The sequence below is a fragment of the Talpa occidentalis genome, unplaced genomic scaffold (genome assembly GCF_014898055.3).
Source record: "Talpa occidentalis isolate TD23 unplaced genomic scaffold, MPIMG_talOcc4v2.1 talOcc4.16, whole genome shotgun sequence".
Taxonomy (NCBI): Eukaryota; Metazoa; Chordata; class Mammalia; order Eulipotyphla; family Talpidae; genus Talpa; species Talpa occidentalis.
The window spans coordinates 84,231,334-84,240,734 of record NW_023601653.1 but is presented as its reverse complement, the minus strand read 5'-3'; the positions used below and the strand labels follow the sequence as shown (position 1 = coordinate 84,240,734).

Here is a 9,401-nt window from a genome sequence, read left to right as displayed (position 1 = left end):
CTGGCAGGTATGCAATATCTGTTTTATATAAATTTACAATAAACTCAGCAAGAGACTCTCCTAAACTCTTACTGATTTTACTGCTACATAAACAATCTTAGGCAAATTGCTCTTTTAACTCTCAGAGGTTTATTCAAGCGTCTGGACTGGTGCAAATATCCTTTATTACAACCTAACCCCTAAACAATCCAATGCAACCATAAGAAATATCAGGAATAGACAACTCCTGTGTCTGATAGTGAACTGGTTAGCAGCCACTCTCCCGTGAGGATTCCTGCAGACCCACATCATGCTTGAAGCTATTCTGTCAAGTGCTAGTAACTTGCTCTTTTTATGTGCTGTAACAGGCAGACCCGGGCTGGAACTAGCTCTATTAGTGTGGAAGTGGGTCTCAACACCAGCTCATTGCTCAGGATGACCTTGGCATGCCCTCACTCAGCCAGCTCCTGGCGCTGATGAGACTAGAAATGACACCAGACAGGAAAGAGATTAAGGCAACATCTGAAAGAAACTTTAAAAGTACATCCCCAAATGTTAATTACTCCTGGAGAAATAACTCGGGGAGGTGTTTCCTCCCCACCCCCTGGTCTTCTGGAGGCGGTAGAGCAGGATCGTTAGGAGAAAAAGCTTAGACTTTGGTTTCACATGGCTGGCTTGTTAAAAGAAAGGGGCTTAGCCTGTGTTCCTGCACAGTGTTTAATGAGCTGGTATGTCGACAATCAGGGGAGAGAAAGGTACAAAATGTACCTGTAAAGTTATATTAGCGAGTTATTAGCCATGTGAAATGACTGTAAGGAGCACATTGAGGTAAAATTAATGGGATGACACAGTTAGTGTAAGGCTTTTATATGAAAAGCAATTCTGAAACATAATTGCTAATAAAAGATCTATTATTACTGTAAGATACACTAACAGGTTCATTCTAGGGAGCAGTAAGTAGGTGATAATGAGGAAATTGGAGGTTCAAATGGCATTAGGTACCCTGGCAATGTTCCCCACCCCCCTCACGTGAGTCTGGTGACAAATTTCTAGATTAAATATATATTTTAAAGGAAATTTAAATCAACTTTTTTTTTTTTTTTTCTATTTCAAATGTACTGCACACAGTAATTTCAGAGTCTCTAGTCTGGTAGGTGGCAAAGATATGGGGGCAGCTGGGGAGTGTAGAAAGGGTGTGTTTGTCAGTGCATATTGTCTCATACGGGGGTGCAACTGTAACAGGGGTTCCCCAGGAAGAGGGGAGGTTCCAGGGTCCTTCCCCACCCAAGGGAGGGTGGAGCAGAGCAGGGAGGAGAAGCTGGAGAGGCGCCTGGAGAAGGGAGGAGGCAGGGTGGAGAGCAGGAGACCTGGAGGAGCACGTGGGTGCCCGCGGGAAGGTGCGTGAGACTGGGGGCAGCTCTCGGGCCCTGCTCCGGCCAGCCTGGTCTGGCTGGACTTTCCCCCGCCAGGGGCCGGTAACTGCAGGTGCTTGATTTGGAAACTATATTCTTTGTCTTTTCTGCATGACACACTCACTGTATTAAAGTTCCTTTCCATTAAAGGTCTGTGTGTTTTGTCTTGATGCGGCAGATGGCAGACCCTGTTTAGAGCAGGCAGGTTTGGGGGTTCTGGGGTGCCCCTCCCTGCCCTGTAACACCATCATATGGTGTGTCCTTCTATTGTGTGCGCACACACACGGGGTCTTTGCAGCAGACTGATATTTTTTAAAATCCTTTCTATTTGGTTTAAAACACCGCAGGGAGCTCCTCAGCTTGCCTCATGGACGGGCAGGCCGGCTGTAGTGCCCGGATTCTGGAAACATGATTTTAACCTCAGAACTTCTCAATAGGTTTTCCCCTTTTTATGTCTCTCATCCAGTCCTACCCCATGTAGTAAACCTCTGGCTAAAAAAGGAAACTGAACCAAAAAAGCAAAGTAAAGAAAGACCTAAAGCAAAACACAGGACAAAAGGAATAGGCTAGCTCCAGGGACCCTTGAAGGTTGAATGCAAATATTAAAGACGTGCTAATTTGCAACAAAAGAGGCCTGCTTAAGCATTTCCTCCCCTGATTTCATTTCCTCTGTGTGGCCTCTGCCCCTGGAACATACCAAGTATTTCCAAAGATAAGAAAATTAAATTTCTCAGCACTGTTTCTTATACCTCCAGTTGGGTTTACCCTCCTCACATCTCCTACCTAACACAGCACAGTGTGATGGCGTTATGCTGTAACATAAATACTATTTGTGTGACTTCATGTAAGTAATCTCCTCTAACAGACACAACTGCAGGGTATGTCCATCGTCTTCATGTTTCAGCTGATGAAACAGCCCGAGGAAGCTTAGGTAACTTACTCCAGGACATCTATCGGGTACGCCACAGAGTCAACGCTTACACTCAGTTTTATCTAACATCTCAATTCAGTATGTTAGCCTGTGACTTTGGAAAAGTTACTGTACTTCTCACTGCCTCGTTTTGGCATGTGAGACTGAAAATAAGCGTTTCTGTCTGGTGCTGGTCTCCCCAAGCAGGTCAGACAGGCCTTTCCCCAAGTGCTCAGAGCAGGCTTGTAACCTTGACATGGAGAAGGTCATGCAAGGCCCATTAAGAGCCTCAGGAACTTGGTGAACACACTCAGAGAACATAGATTATTTTAGGATAAGAGCAGCGAAGACCTAGAGGCTAACAGAAGCTTTGTCCTTGTCTCAGAGGTTTACCCTTTGCCTAACTGGAGAAGCCATCACTTCCCCCTTCATGTTGATCTAGAAGAACGCAGTTTGGGGCTATCACCAACGTGCATGTTTGTCAGTGAACTTTTTCTCTCTGAAAATCTCACCTTTGCTTTCAGAGACTAAAGATGAAGCCACTCCCACCTGCCTGCAGGTAAAATCCCACCCCCTCTCTCCTTGATGCCCCAGACGCCTGGACAGAATAACCACCTCAGATCTACTGTATTATTCTTCAGAATTTACAATCATGTAGATTCACCATGTTAAAATTTTGACTTTCTCCTACTAATCTGTTTGATGGTAAGTTGATTGTTCAGTCTCTGAAGAACCAGATGGAAGAGGAGAGTTTTCCCCTCTGCCCCTACAGCAATATAAATTGCTTAGCTGTACTGAACATCTAACAGAGTCATCGCCATAGAAACAGGAGGCGCCAGGTTCCCAGCCCCACCCAGTGAATTGTGAAGCCATCTGAGGATTTCCCCAGTCAGGTCTGATGGCCGCCTGGAGCTCTGCCTGCCTCCCCTCCAGTTCTGCTCAGATATTTAACTTAACAATCACTTCCTTAGGAATTCCGCCAACACACCACTCCTTAAACTTAAAACTTTGAGAGGAAGAAATGCTATGCCTTTTTAGATGTGGTTTTATCACAATTAAATTGCTAATCCAGCCAATTCCTACTTTTTCTAGGTGGTGGTGGTTATCCACTACTATTTTCACCAGTATTTATTATGCAAGGCCTTCTGAAGGTCTTCAACATGAAGAGGACCAAGAATGAAATATGATTAACAGAAGCATAAACCCGATTTCATGGGTGGACCCCGATAAGGAAGAGGGGCCAGCTGGGAAGGTGGGGGGATCAGTCTGAGCAAAGAATGATTTAAAGAATCACCACCTGCTGAGGAGGGTGGAATTACTTAATATTCTCTGAGGCAGCCAGCATTTCGAAACTTTTCGTTTGGGAGAAAATGTGAAATACCCCATTAAGTTCAGGTACGTTTAAATGAATTAAACTCAGGTTGCTGATGAAGGGGGTGACTGGGGTAAACATCAATGGAAAAGGCTTAAACAACAGTGTCGCCCGATGGGTGAAGCCGAGGAGTTGCCTGAGCTTGCAGTTCTTCAGAATTCGGTAGAATTCGGTGTCCCTAAGTAGCACAATGATTCACCTGCTAGTTGGGGCGACGGCTGGAGGGTACCTCGATCCCTTCTGAGATATGTTGAGTTAATCCTACCAAGACGATGTCGGAAAGCGAGCAGGTTTGGTTTTAGTCTTACGGTTCCCCTGGACTCTCAATACTTTCTTCACGAATCACACCCAATGGCAAGTTGTCAGATGGACGGTGAAGCTCCATCTGTGTCCAGTGTCATTAGAACAAACCCACACGTAATGAAGATACTACTATTCCCAGGGGGCGGGGCGCCTGGAGAGCAAGAATAGGAGAAGCAACGACACTGGGAATCAGGGCCAGGGGGCTGAAAGGCAGACAGCGACCCTGCTGCGATGCCTTTCGAGACCCACTCTCGTATTATTTATTTTATGGCTATAAAAACCTCCGTTGGAAGCTAATGTGATCGAGGTCTGTGAATAACAAATCGTTTTGCTACTAAGCGTCAGCCACCCCAGCCATCTATTACATCAGAAGGGATCCCCTATCTCCCCACTTTCATTTGAGCTTGAAAAATAGGGAACGAGAAAGACTAAAAGGCGTTGAGAAATAACAGCTCTGAGCTGGAGAATTTTAAATAGGCTTCCGATCTATCACAGCTGACTTTCCCCATCCCTAGCAGACAGGCAGCTCTGTGCACAGTGAGGAAACCTGGCTCCCGCCTTCCCAGAGCAGAGCTGGCCCCAGGAAGGGCGTTCCCGCCCCTGAGGGATAGTCACAACTTGTGAGCAGGAAATTGCTCTGGGAGGACACGCAGCGCAGAGGCGGAGACCAGCTCGCGGGCCTTTGTCCACCACCCCGCGGGGATCATCATCTTCTGGGGCCGCCGACACGGCCACGAACACGGGATGCTCAGGTGGCGGCACCTTTTCTTTCAGACCTGCCAGCACCGCGCCGGGTCAGAGGCCTGCGGGGCTGACTTGTCTGAGGGCTTCGAGCAACCGACACATCAACACACTCTTAAGCATTTCTCTAAGGGCGGGGAACACAGTGATGACAAGACTCTGCGGGGTAAAGTGCCAACCATGTGAGGGCACTTGCCCGTCTGGGACAACCGATGCTTCCGTTACCAAGCCAGGTAACTGCACTTTAAAAAACACGAAGTTCTATCCCACCACTGTTGCAGAAGAGTCTTATTTGCACTTCGGCCTCACCTTGCATTTATTCTCTCGCTTTCTAGCATTGACTTGCCACTTCTTCACTGATTAACAGCCTCTCTCCTGTATTTTCTTCAAATCTCGATTTCATTTTCTCTGTTTGTCACCAACTCAGAGAGCAGAGCTGGGTGGGTGGCACGACCACCTGCCGAGACCGCAGCTTCCGTTCCTACTTCAAGGGCCCCCCGTTGGCAAGTTGTCAGGTTTTTTCCAAAGTGTATTCTCAGTAGAGACACTGCATCACCTCACTGCTTCCGAGAGTCACAAGATCTCTGCCCTAAGGCGCTGCTCATCGCCTGTTACATAAGGAATGGTTAAGGAAGAAGTCGTGAAGAGGCTGAATGTGGCTTTTCATCCGCTGTTTGTATGTTTTAGAATTTTTCTCTTGAACGGTTAATAAATCACGTCTTTCAACTTCCTCCCCAAAATACATTTGCAAAGAAAAACAAGCATGGCTTCTGCTTTTTGAGCTACTACCTTCCAGACATTCAAAAGAGAAAAAAAACCCACATAGCCAAATACAACCCACTTAGGCTAAGCAATGCTCCACGCGCAGCCCCAGTGCTAGCAAACTCACAGGACCTGACACCCGTTTACGGTTTCACGCAGCCCACACTGCAGACGATCTAAAATCCCTTTTTCTCCCTCTTATTCAAGAACATTCATGCCATGTTCGAGCCACCCCCTTTTCCCTCCCCCCCACCTCTCCATCTTATCTCTTTGGCTTCCAGTGACACTGTCCATGAATTAATTCAAGTCCATTTTCTTTCCTGCAGGTGACTTCCTAAGTTAAGCTTTCAGTTGTGCCCTCTCTTGAATTTGGAAATGTTCTGTCCTCTATTTCTAACCGATCTGAAATTCTAGGATGCTCCACACAGGACGAGTCTTGATCTCTTTGTACCTGAGCTGCTCACTGAAGGAGCTGGGAACGGCCTCACTGAAGCATTTCTCACTGTGCCTTCTCTGCCCGTGTGCTTTCTACAGCAACTATTTAATTTGCAATTCTACAGCAAAATATACTTTTTTTTTGGTGGGGGGAGGGGCACTATGGAGAACAGGTTGAAAGAAATTGCAAGAAATTGGCTAAAAAAAAGACCTGGAAAACGAATGCATCATCTCATGGTGATGAGTTAGCTTGGCTGCGACTGATGCAATGAAATCCGGTATGGATTACTAAATACATTTCAAAAATTTCAAAAATAAACTGGAAGTGTTAATATTTCCTAACCAATAAAAATAGTCAAAAAAACGTAGGCATCTGTGAAACTCACTTATTTTTTAAATAAAGCTGATGGGGCCTGCCTAGGGGTTAAATCTCAGACTATCACTGCTGCGGCCTGAGTTCAATCCCCGGCCAGGGAGCAGCCCACATGGCACAGCAGACCTCTCCTGTCTCCCCGCTGCTCCCCTCAGCAGTGGATTTCAGTGGATCCACCTGTTCTATTCCCCACTCTGTCTCTGGTGAGTCCTGTTAACCCCTGCACCCCTGGCCTGTACCCCAGGTCTTCTAAGCAAAAATAAAGTCTTAAGAAAAAAATAAAGTTGGTAAACTTCTTTCCATGACTTAAAATACATTCTGGGATTGATGAATATTACTTTATATTCATAAATACCATGTTATGAGAATTGGAGTGCAAATTACTCATAAAACTTAATGAAATATCAATCTTAATTAGTGGGAACTTTCTCATTTAGATAAATTGGTATTTTATTATGCTTCTGACAGACACAACCAGGGGAGAGAGACTCAACAAAAAAGAAAATGTTTTGCTGCCTATTCTCATGTATTTTAAAGAGCACGTTATTTTTTAAAGATACATATTTGCATACAAGAGCTGGGGTACAGGTCAGAGGTGGGGGTGCAAGAGAACTCCCCAGAGACAGAGTGGGGAGCAGAACAGGCAGATCCACTGAAACCCACTGCCGAGGGGAGCAGCGGGGAGACAGGAGAGGTCTGCTGCGCCCTGTGGGTAGCTCCCTGGCCGGGCTCAAGCTCATGCTGCAGTGGCTGGTGATAGCTTGAGAGTGCTGAAAGTTTAACCCCTACCCCACCAGGGAGGCCCCTTAAAGAGTACTTCAGCAAAAGATAATTTTAAAATATTTTGGAAAAAAATATAGCGGTTAATGTTTAAAATTTGTTGTGCTATTTTTGGTGGAAATGAGGTCATTAGTTTGAACTTCAGTCTTCCCGATTCTCATGTATGAGGTTTTAGAACTAATTTTTTCAATAGTCTTGATTAAAAAAAAAAAAAAAAACAACTAAAAACATATGTAGGGGTCATTTTGGGGACACCTATGGTCTCTGTCTTGAACTTCAGGATGTCATTAGGCCCAAGCTGAGAACATAGATCTTTCTGGTATACTTTTGGATGAGAATTAAAGAGTTGGAGAAAACTGAATTTGGGTGGTTGCTCTCACAGCACTATAGATTATAATGAATATGACAGCAATTATTCCTTATATTTAAGGCTAAGGTCAATTCATTTAGCTTTATACTGCCTTGTCATTTTGTGTTCGTTGCATTATTTATCATTTTCTTATCTCCACTCTGATACTGCTTTCTCCTCAGGACAACACACTTTTAGAAAATGGTCTTGGAATATCCTTTAGTATACAGCACAGCGTTGAAAACAGGTAATAATAATAAAGAGTAGCTAACTGGGGCCTCCCTGGTGGCACAAGGGGTTAAGTCTCAGCACCAAGAAGCTATCGGCAGCCAGGGCAGCACGAGTTCCATCCCTGCCAGGGAGCTACCCACAGGGCGCAGCAGACCTCTCCTGTCTCCCTGCTGCTCCCCTCAGCAGATTTCAGTGGATCCACCTATCCTGCTCCCCGCTCTGTCTCTGGTGAATCCTCTCATCTACTTCATACCTCTGGCCTGCACCCCAGTTCTTGTATGCATAATCTTAAAAAAAGAATAGCTAAATGACTACACTGATGAATGGGGGTATAAGAGAAGGTTTACATGCCACTATCTAGGACTTTAGCTGGGATGTTTTTCCTTTTTCTTCCCTCTGGCAAATAGAGTAAATGTACTAACAACTTTCTTGCCAGGCTATTTGCTTTGGGTTATTCAGGGCCTACTCTTGTATGCTGTTCATGATGTTTAAGATTATTTAAAAACTAACAAAATAACATTATCTGTAATCAGTTATTTTCTAGGGTTCACTCTATAAAACAAACAGGTCTGTGATCCATGTTTTCAGGACTTGTTAATAAAAGCTTTCAGCAGTGAGTCAGTGTTGTGCTGTCTCATTCCAATGTCAGGAAGTAGGGTCAAAATTGGACTGATTAGATATGAATTTTATGTCCAGGAATAAGTGTGTTCACCCTTCTTATTCCTCGCCCTCCTACCACTTATCCTTTAACCAGACAGTTGTAACAGGCTACTAAAGGTGACCACACTAGACTAGGCTCCTGTCATCAAAGTGCACAGGACACTGCACCTCTTCTTAAGGAGTTTGCTATTGTTTAAGAAAAAAAAAGAGCATCGTAAATGGATGATACTTAGATCTGTTGATAATGCACTCTTTGTATTAAGGGTCCAGGGGAAAGAGCTTCCGTTTTGGAGATAGAAGAGCAATTATTAGTTTGCAGGATTGAGCAAATTTATATTAACTCTCTCCACTCCTGACTGATCAACTTTCAAGTATAAATGTAAGAATTAAATCACTTAATAAAAAAATCACTAGTTACACAGAAGATGGGCAACAATTGTAGCTTACTGAGCACACCTCACCTGACCCTCCAAGTCTAAGTGCAGGACTTGGGGACATGGAGAAAGGGCTGACTCGAAAGGAAGATACGGCTTTCCTTTGAAACACTGTATGTTCCAATCTTACCCACATTTAAGTCAAATCATGACTCTGAAGACATGTTCACGGGGGATCAAGATTTACGCTTGAGGACTGTCATGTAGTGACAATATTTACATGGAAAACAAAACTGTTTGTCCCAGAAGGTCAAATACACGATGATCTACCATCAGCATGAAACTGCGTGGCTGTTGAGCTCAAAGTAGTAGCAGAGGCCGCCCAAGTACAGAGACCCTGTGCCGAAACTATACTACATATGGCTGTGATCAGAGGTGCCACAGTGGATCTCATATGGACAGACCAATTTATAAGATCTCATCAGCAGTAACCACGGCAGTAAATATGAAATGGAAAACGCTATTTTCCCAAGTCCATCAACTATTGGCTTATAACTCAGTCTAATGTTTTGAATAAGAAAGTTTTCAGGATTAGCTACTGATTAAAAACTGGCATTTGAGAATATGCCTCCTAGCCATGAAATGTAAGGAGCGGTTGTCTGAGTTTTCTCAAGTAGCAAATACAGGTATTATTAATGCATTCTTACCAATTATAGTTTT

The 9,401-nt window shown here is 44.5% G+C and overlaps 1 long non-coding RNA gene across 3 annotated transcripts; it reads left to right on the top strand.

Moving 5' to 3' along the window:
- Positions 1-2,242: 2,242 nt before the first annotated feature.
- On the top strand, positions 2,243-6,248 carry LOC119248500 (uncharacterized). 3 transcript variants are annotated; one of them, XR_008552357.1, is made up of 5 exons: positions 2,243-2,348; positions 2,687-2,860; positions 3,394-3,696; positions 4,492-5,393; positions 5,806-6,248. It is a non-coding gene; the product is annotated as an uncharacterized LOC119248500 (long non-coding RNA). The 3 variants fall into 3 exon arrangements; XR_005125933.2 differs by having other exon boundaries at positions 3,394-5,393; XR_008552356.1 differs by having other exon boundaries at positions 2,687-3,006; positions 3,394-5,393.
- The last annotated feature ends 3,153 nt before the right edge of the window (positions 6,249-9,401 follow it).